Source organism: Boleophthalmus pectinirostris, unplaced genomic scaffold, assembly GCF_026225935.1.
Source record: "Boleophthalmus pectinirostris isolate CB_2022bp ecotype Guang Dong unplaced genomic scaffold, ASM2622593v1 HiC_scaffold_19, whole genome shotgun sequence".
Lineage (NCBI taxonomy): Eukaryota > Metazoa > Chordata > Actinopteri > Gobiiformes > Gobiidae > Boleophthalmus > Boleophthalmus pectinirostris.
In genome coordinates, this window is record NW_026571140.1 from 12,522,091 (window position 1) to 12,535,865 (window position 13,775).

The window sequence follows — 13,775 nt, forward strand, 5'->3', positions numbered from 1 at the left end:
CAGTTTTGTTTTTTTTTGTTTTTTTTCTGCAAATCGTTCAGCCCTACTACCTGCTGAACCCAACTAGACGGAACAAGAATTCCTATATAGCTCCTCGCCTGCTGCTGTTCGGTTAGCATAGTCCATTGTATATGTTATAAATAATATAAATCACATGTAGTTCTGGTATTGATTTGGCATTACTGTCCGTTTGTAGCAGATATGATCATTTTTCTCCGTGTCTGTCACAGGGACTCGGAGGAATAGGCAGCACAATGTTCCAGGAAGGCCGGTCAAAGCGCTCGATGACCGGAGAGCGGGCCAGGCGCCGAGCGGGTGACACTGAAGCTGCAAACGCCCATTCACACTGTCTGGAAGGTGTAGTGTGACTCAGAGTCTTATTTGGTATGTGACAGATATTGCGTGATTGAATATTCATTGTGGTTGATATAAGTTTAGTATATACCTGACCCCAGCAAAAACATTCAACAAAGTCAAATTATCTGAATGTATTTGTTTACGTTATATACTTTTCATTAATTACAGTTAATAGCATTTTGTAAAGTTTGACAATTCTTTATGTGAGACCTTCTCCTTCTTCTCCTTCTTTTGGTTTGGTTTGTTCCCACTCAAGCAACTGTAAAATCCCTCAGCACAGAACGTCATTTGGACAGTCGGCCTTTTATTATAAGAGCTGTAAACTCTGGAACACACTACCCACTGAAACGGAGTCCATTTCCAAGTTTAAAATGTTCACCTTCAGGCTTAGATCTTGGCTTAAAACAAACCAAAACTGTACCCACATGTAAATAGTGTGAGAGTGAGTGATTGGAGTGAGTAAGTGGAGTGAATATGTGTTGAAAATGTGTAATTGCACTGCTGTATTTCTATAAATGAATGATGATCTTGTGTAGTTTGGATTGAGACTTGTATAATGTGCTTTAGAGTAGAAAAGCTCAACCAAGGACAGGAGTTGAAAATTAGCACTTGCTATAGTCTGCATGCATCGCATCAGCTGCAAACTTTGTTTTGTAACTTTGTCTGATCGCATTGTCCCTGCCAAATAAATCAATAATTCTAGTCCTCGTTTAGTTCTAGTCTAGTCTGATTCATCAGTCAGTTTCACTTCGTAGAAACTGTCTGACCTCGCGGTGTTAGAATTTGTTCACTCGATGGTAGGCGGATACTTTTTTCATTTAACCAATCACTGCTATTCGTCGTGACGTATGTAATGCGCCGCTAATGGGGTACTGGTGTATTAAGCTTTTCCCACATCCCGTAGGAAGAGGGGCAATAACGTCTTTCCCCTTGATAAAATTCACCAAACCTTCTCTTTATTCCGGCTTTAAATCCTTGATCTCAGGAATCGTTGACAACACAGAATCCATGGCTCTTTGTTGATTGGCTGGTGTCCGAACTCACACTTCCCAGCTTTTTGCAAACCATCTAGTGTATTCCTGACCTAGTCGATGGAGAGAAATTAAATTGAGCTTAGGCTTTAGGTGGCGCCAGCCTGGCTAATCCTTGTCTAGTCCAGGTTTAATTTTGGCTTTAGTCCCAGGTTTGATGTGGTGTTGTGCAAGTGTGAACGCACCCTAAGTTTCATTATCTATGTAGAAATTAGAAATGGGAAAGTACTTTACTAAATTCACAGCAAAGCATCAAAATATATCAGTATTAGCAATGCTTCTTGCCACCATTTCAGCATGCTTCAATGCCCACTGTTGCCAGCAAAGGGAAAATAAAAACTAATTTCAGACAGCTTTAAATAAATCTGAAAACCATCTGTATATTTTTGATACATGTAGACAGAATTCTCAACATTTTCTCAATGTTCCGACATTCAGTACTATAACATTTAGGGAACTTTCTGAATAAAGCATTTATATGACTGACTGAATTTTCTTTGTTTTGATCACAAATGTTTTTCATGCTTTCATCTATATTCCAACTTTTTACACCTTGAATAAAAAACTGTCTTTTGAGCGTGTATCTGAGTATCTATTGGATTCAGTTGAAAGGAGCATTTATCTTCCTATAACAGCAGACATCTGGACTGAGATGGACTTTGAGCACACTAAAGTAAAAAAAATAATAATAACAATCACATAAAATACATTTAAAAACTCACTCACACTCACATTCACTCCTTCTTTGTGTTCAATCCGATCTTAACACCACACTTTCATAATCAATACGTTGGTTGTTATGGCGTCCGACCTGCATCCGGTCTCCCCCACCTTTCTCCCGACTCCCCCGCTCCCCCCTCCCCTGTGGCAGGTCAAGACTAATGTACCTTGTCAGTGCATGTGATGATAAAGTGTCTTATTACCCAACAAGCAGGAATTTTAAGATTACTATGAATATCTTAAGGAATCAATCTGACTCCACATTGCGCACTGACCTACTTGGACAAATGCACGTGTGTGTCCCATTGCACGCGTTTGGTAACATAGGGTGAATGATTGCACGCATATACAAATAGAATTCTTGTATTTTATTGTATTAATGGCGCGGTATTGCTTTGCTTTTTGCGAAGTCAGGAAAGTTTGCTAAGTAAACTTTATACTCAGGGGTAAAGAGGCAATTAGCATCGGTGAAAAACAACAGCCCTGTCGCGTACCCACATTCATCTATCCACGCTGTCCAACCCAGAAGTGCTTAAGACGGATTTATCTGTGTAAATATTTTGACTCCTCGACTTTGGAGATAATTCCCACTTTACGGCATCATAATTTCATCCTTTCTTTTCCCCACATTAGCTGAATACTGCACTTAAAACTGGGCGTTTAATTATTTGCAACCATCTCCAATAAACATGACTTTATGGGGCTCGTAAATCAAGCAAACAAAAACACGTTAATCGCAGATATTCCGACCATAAAGGCCATCTATAAAAAGATGTGTTTTATACAAAATGTGCGTTGCAGAATACCTTAAGTAAATGCAATAAATGTGGCAAGCTGGGCGTATAAATCTCCCATGCAGCAAGTTGTTAATTTGATACATTGGGCAATAATTTGGTATAAATAATTGTTTATTAGCCTGGACCATCCTGCTCTGAGGTCTAATGATATGTACTTTGCAAGTTTTAAGGGAGGTTCCAATCAGTGCACAACTTTGCAAGCAGCAGCGTCATTTATTAAAAGCTATAAGATAAAATTATGGCCATTTAACTATTCCACGCACTCAGATCAGCTAATCATTTAAAGGGCCGGGGTTGGTAATTGCTCACAGATTGCACCACTACAACATGGCATCTTGTATGGGCTGCTCAAAACATGCGCTAGAACAAGAGGGGGAAGTAGAGGAAATGTTTAAAAACTTAAAGGGGCTCTGTAGACTGAATGGATGGAGATTCTATTGCTTTGCCTGGAGTGTTCCAATGTATGGCGCTGTGACAAGCAAATCATTCCACAGAGCCAAGATCTGCGGGGAAGGGTGCCCACTCGCTGTAGCATTGCATGTTTTTAAAGGTGTGACAAAGCAATAACATCTCCATGGAGACGAGCAGGTGGCAGAAAAGATACATAGTGCACCATTAATTACATTACACTAGCCTAAATCATCAGCCAGTTTCACTTTGTAGAAACTGTCTGACCTTGCAGCGTTAGAATTTGTTCGCTTGACGGTAGGCAGGAACTTTTTTTTATTTAACCAGTCGTTGCTATTTGGTCGTGATGTATGTAATGTGCTGCTAACGGGCCTAACTGGTATATTAAGCTTTTCCTAATTCCCGTAGGAAGAAGGGCAATAACGACTTTCTCCTTGATAAAATTCACCAAACATTCTCTTTATTGTGGCTTTAAATCCTCGATTTCGGGAAATGTTGCCAACACAGAATGTATAGCTCTTCGCAGATTGGCTGGTGCCCAAACTCGCACTTCCGGGGAACCATCTGATTCCTGATCTAGTCCCTGGAGAGAAATGAGTTGAGCGGAGACAGCCTGGCTAATATTACAATGCATTGCTCTTGAAATTTTTGCGCAATAGAAAAGGGATAATTTAACCATGTTTTGTTGGAACACTGAGTGCAAGAGTAATGAGTCATAGTGAGTCGGCGCTTTAGAACAGTTCCTTAACTTGAATGGTTGGATCCGTATCTCTCTCTCAAGAACCAAATCTTTTTCTTTGTATTTTTTATGCGTTTTTATACTGACTAACTCTGAACCAACAAGAATCAGCTCAGAAGCAGAGCAGGCAGAACAGAGAGTGAGACATTTTATTTAGAATCTCATAATTTTAAAGGGTAAACACATTTCCATTCTCAGTTTGAACCATTTTAAACAAATCTGAGCTTGGTCATTTCTCTCTTTGATTAGTCTGTAATTAAATAAGTTTTCACATTTGCTTCTGTCATGTAATTGCATATAAAAATAACCAGTCTTTTGAACAGACCTTTGGCAAAAAGATTCCGATCCCACAAAGGAGTCCATACACGGCACTGTATTATCGTTGCCCATTTCTGACCAGCTGCATTCAGTAGTATTCAAGTGACAAACTTTTCAGACTTGATATGATTTTATTTCTATTTTGAATGTGTAACAATACTTGAGAATTGAAAAATGCATCTAATATACTCTAGGAATTTGTGAAAAGACATTCAAATCGCACAACAAAAGCAGCTCTAGAGGCGACTGCTCTGTGCCGTTTAGGAAAAGTGCTTTTGGACAGCTCTCTTTTGCTTATCGAGCAGATCAAACGTGGAATACAGTGGCTACTCATATTTGAAAACTTTCAACAGTGGCAGCATTTTCTAAAGCCTTAAAACAGTGGTTGTTCAATGGCCAAATATGTCACCGTGTTTAACCAAATTACATTTTCTTTTATATTGAGGGGTTGTGGGTTTAACTCTTGGTTTCACTCTTAAACTTTTGACTTTGAACTTCAAATGAACAGTTTGAAATTAATTGTGTATAATCAGTGTGTTGTATGTATAGAGAGTGAGCTGGTGTTATGTACTTTTGTGTGATTGTTGTTGTACTTTTCTGTGTCCTGTAGATGATTTTACATCAACCTGCCGAGGGACTGAAGATGGCTATAATTGGCTATAATTTACATATTTACATTTTTAGTGTTCATTAATATGTGCGGTCCCTTTACAAATAAATAAAATATGAAATAAGAAATATGTGAGGAGCATTATACCTCTTGTATATAACTGTGATATAAAAACGAACTAAGTCTTAAAGTCTGTTGTTATTTTCGCTACATATTTTTTTGAATTTATTATTACATTTATATTTTTTCTCTTCTCTATTATATTACTGTATATTGTGAAGTGTAAGCATTGTTTTACATGCAGCTACTTAATAAACAGCTAACAAAACACAACGCACCGCATAAGGTCGAAAGATTCATACCTAACAAATGAATGGAAAACTTTTCATTTTGCAGCCATAAATGTTGAACCTGCATTATAAAACGTAATAAAACCCCCAAGTATCATTAGCAATTATATATCGACCTCTGCCAAGCTCCATTGTGCTAATAGTACGGGAACCCTATTTGGGTAATAATGAACTGGAAAACAAATGGATTCTGCCAAGCATGATGTTTTCAAAAGTGCACCAGTATCCACCTATAGCCCGCACACACACAATGCTATGTTATTTATAAATTCACTTCATTTTATTCACCCGCTCCTGTGATCAATAAGTAATTAATTTCACCAGCTAAGGGAAAAAAAGCGGCCCGTAAGTGTCATTCTAGCAGCCAAGTTTGCTTAAAAACTTCAAAATTTAAATTAAAATATGGTGTAATAATAATGATTTTCGAGTTGGTTCCTTGGATTGGTTGTGTTGTTGTGGCAGATAAGGGACAGTAGCTCATCATAATATCGCGTTTATGTTTTTGGGAATGACTCCAAGGACAAAGTTGAACTGCAGATTGAGTTGCTGAGTTGCCTCTGTTCCCACTTTTGCTCTCTTTCAGCACTCATTTGAGTTCTTTAATTTCAAAGCAGCACAAAGTTATTACCCGCGTGGAACAAACCCAACTCCAGATGATGATTATTTGATTTGAGCATAAAAATGGCTGAGTCTGCCGCAGAAAGCTGGGATGTGTTATAGTGACTTTTGTCTATTAAACTGAACTTAAAGTGGACCTATTATGTAAAACCAACTTTTTACAGCTTTTAAGTTGTTTCCCTTTCTCATTTACCCACTTAAAGTTGTAGGCCTATTTAGAGTGATTCACGAATGTTTGAGTAATCTTTATTCTCCTGTATCCAAGATGTCATTGTTAACGCCCTGGTTTTCATCACCACTGGTACATGCCCACTGCTCTGTACTTACTTCATTCTCCAATTTTATTTTCTTAAACGGTGATATGTGTAGGATTTGGCAGTGTTTTTTTGTTTTTTGTTTTTTTAAATTCGGATCCCCATTAGCTGGTATCCGTGACACCAGCTACTCTTTCTGGGGTCCACATATAACACAGAACAACAACAAATAAGACACAAATAAAACTAAACAAATGGTACAAATGGGGGAAAAAAATCTATTCGATAGCGTGATGTGCAGCTATCCATCGAAGGTACTGACTGCATGGTTCTTTGTTGTGATGGCGTTTACCGTGACGTCAGCTCCCACTGGATGAGCGGACTTTTATTAAAGGTGCACTGTGTAACTTTTTGGTTGGGGCTCCATCACCTGCTTGTTTCTACGGAGAAGTCATTCCTCTGCCTGGAATGTTCCACAGTGTGACATTAACAGCTCGACCTTACATTTATTCAATTACAAGTAGCTCAAAATACCTAGAAAAACATGCATTCAGACTGAGAACGGGATTGCCTCTCCATAGATATGACCTGTAGCTTGGTCTGGTTTGGTCTCCATGAAGCTAGAAAGGTTTAATGCCATACTGTGAAGAATTCCAGAGAAAGCAATAACATCTAATCTATGACACCCATGGATCATTATGTTATTCTTTGGATATTTTAAATCACAATATTGAACAAAAACAACTTAAAGGTGCATTTTGTAACTTTTCTGGTGGAGGGTCCGTCAAATGCTTTTCTCCATGGAGATGTTATTGCTTTCTCTGGAATTCTTCACAGTATGGCATTAAACCTTTCTATCTTCATGTTACAGGTCAGATCTGTGGAGAGGCGACTCCGCTTACAGTCAGAATGCCTGTTTTTCCTAGATATTTTTGAACTATAAAACCACCTGTAATTGAATAATGTGAATAATGTTTAGTGTCATACTGTGGAACATTCTAGGCAAAGCATTTGACAGACCCTCCAACAGAGAAGTTACACAATGCACCTTTAAGTTGTTTTTGTTCAATATTGTGATTTAAAATATCCCAATTATAACATAATGATCCATGTGTGTCATAGATTATAACTATAAAGCAGACTGAAGCGCAATATGTCATCTTTAAATAGATATTTTTATATGTATGGCATGAAAATTCTCACCTTTCTCGTTCTATATTGTGACTCAGCACTTTAAAAAAGCACTTTGAAATTTTGATTAGAGTGAACTAGCATGTAAAGTAGTTAAAAAAAATAAATAAAAAATTGATTCATAGAAGGTACTTAAACAAATTATTAATTATTATTAAAAATATTGTCAAAATATATGCTGATTATTTCTGTTTTTATCTAATTGACTATGTTGTCTCGCCTCACCTAGGCCTAAAATTATCCAGGGTCTTGCCATGAAAATGAAAGGCACGTGATGTTTCAGTTTCTCAGTTTGAAAATACCCTTTAAAAAACTATGTGGGTGTATGTAAAGCACTGACATGAGTAAATTGAATTATAAACTTTGACATTCTGATACCACAGGGCCAAGTTACAGGTCAGATCTGCGGAGGAGGGCACCCACACACAGTAGTATTGTATGTTTTAAAGATATTAACTTTTGAATAATCACAAGATAGGTAGATCGTTTCTTATTAAAGCTGTATTGTGTAACTTTTCTGGTGGATTGTCTGTCAAATTTCTATCTTCATGGAGACCAAACCAGACCAAGTTACAGGTCAGATCTGCGGAGGAGTGTTTCCACGCACAGCAGCATTGTATGTTTTTAAAGATATACATTTTTAATAATCAAAAGATAGTTAGATTGTTTTTATTAAAGGTGCATTGTGCAACGTTTCTGGTGGATCGTCTGTCAAATTTCTCCATTATCTTCATGGAGATCAAACCAGATCAAGTTACAGGTCAGATCTGCGGAGAGGCAACCCCGCTCACAGTCAGAATGTCTGTTTTTCTATTGAGCTATAAAAACCACTTGTAATTTAGAGCTGTTAAACGTCATACTGTAGAACATTTCAGAGCAGAGCAATGACATATCCATAGAAACAAGGAGCTGACGGACCCTCCACCAGAAAAGTTACACAATGCACCTTTAACGTAATACACTTTTGCATATTTTAAGGCAAACGTAATTGAATATTTAAGTAGATTTGTCGGAAAGTAAATGAAATAGTAACTAACAAAAACTGACGCAACATATTGAAAGTTTGCGTTTTTGCTCAGTGTATTCAGTTACTTCCCAATACTTTTAAAAGTTTACCCCCATTTTCTTTCAGAACGCTACACCACATGGAGTAGTAACTTACTTCTTCCATCCAATACTGCCCCTCTCGCCCTCTCCCCTCTCCCTATAACAATAATAACCTGATTCATGTATTCGATATGGCCCAGATAGATCACCAAGACACATTATCCCCCATTCCTCTATACTGAAAGCATTATTACACCATGTAGCTCGTGTTGTTAGCGCGGGCACGTTACCGGCATGGTCACTCTATTTCTCTTTTCGCAGGTGAACCGTGGCTTTGAGATCGCGCCGGGGCCAGGAAAGAAAAATCACACCAGATGCCCCGGAAAATCGGATCAGCGCGCACAATAAAGCCCGGCAAAATGACCCGAGAACGCCGTAGAGAAGCACGCCCACTTTTCATCTGGCTGGGTGCTTTAGTGAAATGCGGCTAAAGAAGGAGTAGCGTATATATAAGTACCGGCTTGACATTTCGTTTGTCCAGTCGAAAATAGAGGACATACATCGTCTCTTATTGCGTAAAATCGGGGTAGGGAGGGGTGAGGGTGAAAATACCCACGATGCAATTCAGCTGGCCCCTGGGTGTGGCTGGTCACTGGGGGAGGTTGATCCGGGAGTCATACTACGCCGGAGATGGATCACGTCAATTTGCGGCGAAAAAACAATATGGCCCCCGTCCAGCCTCTCTCTCTATGTTTTTCGAGATGTGCAGCCTTCAGTCAATCGCATTAAAGCAGGAATCTAGCCTCGACGCCGTGCCTCTGTGCCCTTTGGCAAATCACAGCATTAGCTCTGTATGGTGTGCTATGGCTGTGCTTTGTCATAAGAGGCATTTTCAAGATATGATTATTTCTTTCATAACAGCCGGGAAGAAAGTTCTAAAAATATTTCTTATAAGTTAGATCTGTGTACTTTTTTTTGAAAGTAATCTCGCCTGTTTTTGTTTTGTTAAAGGGCCCATATTATGTTTTTATGGATCTATGTTATAATGTTGTTTCCTCATCAAAAACAGACCTGGAGTTGCGTTTTGTTTTATTCACACAAACCCTGCATATTTAAGATGAGTTCTTCTCTTAGACTGAAAGTATTCCACCACCTTGTGATGTCATGTGGTAATATGGAAAGTGCTTCACTATCACTAGAATCATTTGGATAATTTCAGCTCTGGAATTGCCGATCTCTACTTAACTAAAGGTAAAAGAAACTGTTAACTAAAACTTCTACTACATGGCATCACAAGGTACAACAGAGCATTTTGAGTTTCGGAAATGTAGAGAGATTAACAACACAGGATTCATCAAAAATGTGTTAATGAAACAAAACACAACTCCAGGTATGTTTTTGAGGAGGTAACAGCATTACAACATGACTTAAAGCTCACAAAAGTCAATGTTGTGCAATCCAGGACCTTTAATACTTAAGTTATCACTGTTTTTAATTGATGCTGTACTGGAAAATATCACAGATTACGAATGTACTTGAAGTTTGAATATCTTTAACTGCTTTTCTATTTGGCACTTGCCTCACTGATTTACAGGCTACTACCGCCATCTTGTGGTGCAATCTGAGAATGCAGCTTCTTCTTCACTGTATCTTGGTCTGAAAAGTGCCTATGAAATGCATTTTCTTCTGAACATTTAGATATGGCAAGATCACCAATATTTGTATTTGTATTATTATATTAATTAGCAATATAAGAAACAACACAAAAAATAATGATAATGTTAAGAGATTTCTTGATGCATGTTTTTCAAGTTAATGTTTTTCAAGTTAATCAAATAAATACCGTACTCATTACAAATCTCAGCCCCCCTTTGGCCCCACTTTACCATGTACACACTGAAAAAAAATAAAGACATCACTGTTTGGTCATGGTGTCATTCATCGTGAACCACTGTAAAACTGTAATGTTTCTTCTCACAGTAACTCTTACACTAAAATTTGATATTGCAGCATTCCTATTCTGAATCATTTCAAAGGCAGGTTAAAACAAATAGTCACCTTAAAAATAAAATCAATCGAATAACACAGAAGAACAAAGACAAAAGAAATCATAGTTGCTCATTCTTGTTGGGTAGAATGCAGAAAAGGCCCATGAACAAAAATGATGGGAAGAATGTGGTTAAAGGTGCATTGTGGAACCTTTGTGGTGGAGGGTATGCCACTTTTTTTTTTTTTTTTCTTTCAGGAGATGTTATTGCTTTGCTTAGTATGTTCCGCAGTACAGAATTAAAAGTCTATTCAGTTTTTGTTTTATTGGAAGTGATTTTATTGTTCAGATATACCTTCAAGAACATGCAGTCTTGTGTGAACGGGCCCGCCTCTCCACGGAACTGATCTGTACCTCGACCTGCTTGCCTTCATGGAGATAGATCAGTTACGTACATCTGCACGGAGACTATCACATGGCGTACCTTCTCCAAGAAAAGCTACTCAGTGCACTTTTCAGGTTAAGATACACTTTTTTTTTTTTTTTGTTACTTATTGTCCATGTAGGGAAATTTGTCCTCTGCGTTTGACCCATCCTTCAGTGTCTCAAAAGCAGAGATCGCCGCAGTGCAACGTTCAAGGACTCATCTCTGTTATCTTACTGGTCAGGACTTAGCTGGATACCTACTAATATGGTGCATGTTTTGGGTTATTGGGCAGTGTATCATAACTGCGTTCCCCTGACACCGCTATAAGTATTTGCCGGTTCTTATCAAAAAATAAAAACTGAATTATGACTTAGCGGGAGGTAAGTGTATTTGGAAGACTTTCATTTTCGCCCTTGCACATTTTAAGTTTTAAATCGCGAAGCTTGGTGTGATGGGTTGCTTGTTATTTTAGGGGTCACTTTCTTATATGTCGGTGTTTTTGTTGTTTAAAAATCAATTCAAAAAGGAATAAAAGGCTCAAATGCAATTGATACAAATAGGGAGGAAAAGCCAGACTATCGTTCGGAAATTGAAAGCTTGAGTTAGTCGTGCGGCATAGTCAACCCCACTCAAATTAACATTAAAAGAAAGCTACCTGTTTTCATCTCCCATTGCTTTTCCACCTGCTTGCCTGCGTTGCAAATAAAACCACTTTGTGCGCTCATATCTTGAACTGAAGTATGACTTTAATACCTCGATAGAAATAACCAGGTTGCAGAGTCTTTTGAAAGGGCCGCACAGGAGGGGAGCTGCGTGCCCGGGGCTATACACCGCTGTGTGTGAGTGAGTAGATGTGCTGTCACTTCAGATTAGCCCTGTGACGGAGAGCCCACAGAGGTAATAGGGGGTTCATAAAAATCATAAGAATGGTTATGGGCAACAATGAAAGATGTCGTATTCAGGCAGGCTTGTGTTACACCTATTTGGCCTGAATTACACTGCGAGTTCTGTGAGCGAACTGACAAACAGAGCTGACATTAAAGTGGACGTATTGTAACACGGGCTGACAGTCTGGGTGTATTGCTATGATAACGGGGTCAAAGGTGGCGATGGGCTGGGATAATAAAGATATGGGTGACGTATGGGAAGTCATAAATGATTACTGTAATGTTAAAGCTGTAAATGGAAAGTATTGATGGAAATATTGTGGTGTTGGATACGGAATTCCATTGTGGTACAAAGAGAATACACCTTCATTTGGTGAGATTATAACTATTGTAAATATAAATTATAGTTTCACACCAATCAAGAAGCAATTTGTGAAGGAAAGTTGAAAAATATGTTGAAAATTGCAGTTACAGAGTTCTAAAACATACTGATCCAAACATTTGGCACAATTTACACATCAGAAACACATTTTTCTAACACTTTTAACATGATTTCAAGAAAATAAAGGTGTTTTCTTATATTTGTTTTTGTCAGATAATAATTTCTGTGTACATTAGAGGAGTTTTTTAGGTAATAGTCATGTGATTGCTTAGTGTGATGTCACAATTTCCAGCCAGAAAGTAAAATTGTAAACCTAAAAAATAGCCAAACTGCGAAAACAATGTGTGAAAGATTTTTGCCAAAATCGTAAATATAATGATCTGTAGTGTGTTTTTGAAAAATATGTAGTCTAACCTGTCATAGGCATTTTAAGTTATAACATGCATAATTCATAGTGTTACATTTTGGTCAGTGTAAAACATGATATTGATATAAAATTGTATATGATTTTTTGCTTTAAAAGTGAGAAGAAGCTTACTAGAACTGATTATTGGGACAGACAGCACACAGCAGACATATTTTGACCTCCTGCTTATACAAAATACAAATCTGTATTGGGAGGAAACAGGTTCAGGTTTAACTTCCTGCTCATAGTGGCATTTCAGTGTATAGCAAAAAGAACATTTGCTTTTACATGTATTATTGTTGAAAATAGCCATGTGGCATTTTACACCTACATGTAGCCTGTAGTTTTTGAATAATCATTGGTGAGTACTAGAGGTGGGGACTTGCAAGTTGTGACTTGGACTCGAATCAGACTTGAGTCACTATTTTTAGGACTTGAGACTTGACTTGATAAAATGGACTAAGACTTGGGACTTGCCTTAGACTTGAAGGTCAGTGACTTGGGACTTGACTCAGACTTGAAGCACTTTTTAAACCTGAATTTGTTCTATTCTGACTGTAATGATTCAGTCTAAGATCTTGTCAAGACATTTAAAAAGGAAAAATTTGCATTTCTGCAACTCTTAAAAAAATACTCACATATAAATATACTATGACATTATAAGTACAATTTATCTTACTAAGACTTGAAATGACTTGAAGCTCAAAGCAGATAACTTGGACATGACTTGGACTTATAAGTCAGTGACTCGAGACTCGACTTTGACTTGTCTGTATTTGACTTGGGACTTGACTCGGACTTGAGATCAAAGACTTGAGACTTGCAAAACGATGACTTGGTCCCAACTCCGGTAAGTACAGTACAGTGGGCGGGGATAGGGGGTCAGTGAAAACAGCAATTTTCTGAGCAATCAAGCCTTGAATGCAGAAAAAAACAGGATTACTCAAAGTCAAACTCAATTGCTCATGCATGAATGAATCAAATACATACCAGTGCCATATGATCCATTGTGTACTCCGTGGACCTCAGGGACTGGCCTCCTGCTGGTGGCCGTAGTCAAGACTAAACATGGAGAATTAATTAGCATTTCAGTTTTATGTAGCTAAAATCTAGAGCAGTTCCTGAAGATGTGAAACAGGCTTCTACTTTGACAATGATCAAATCCAGGCTCAAAATCGTATTTAGCTGTGCATATGACAGATTTTTTATTTTTTATTCTGCGCTCATCTCTTTGATTATTAAAGAG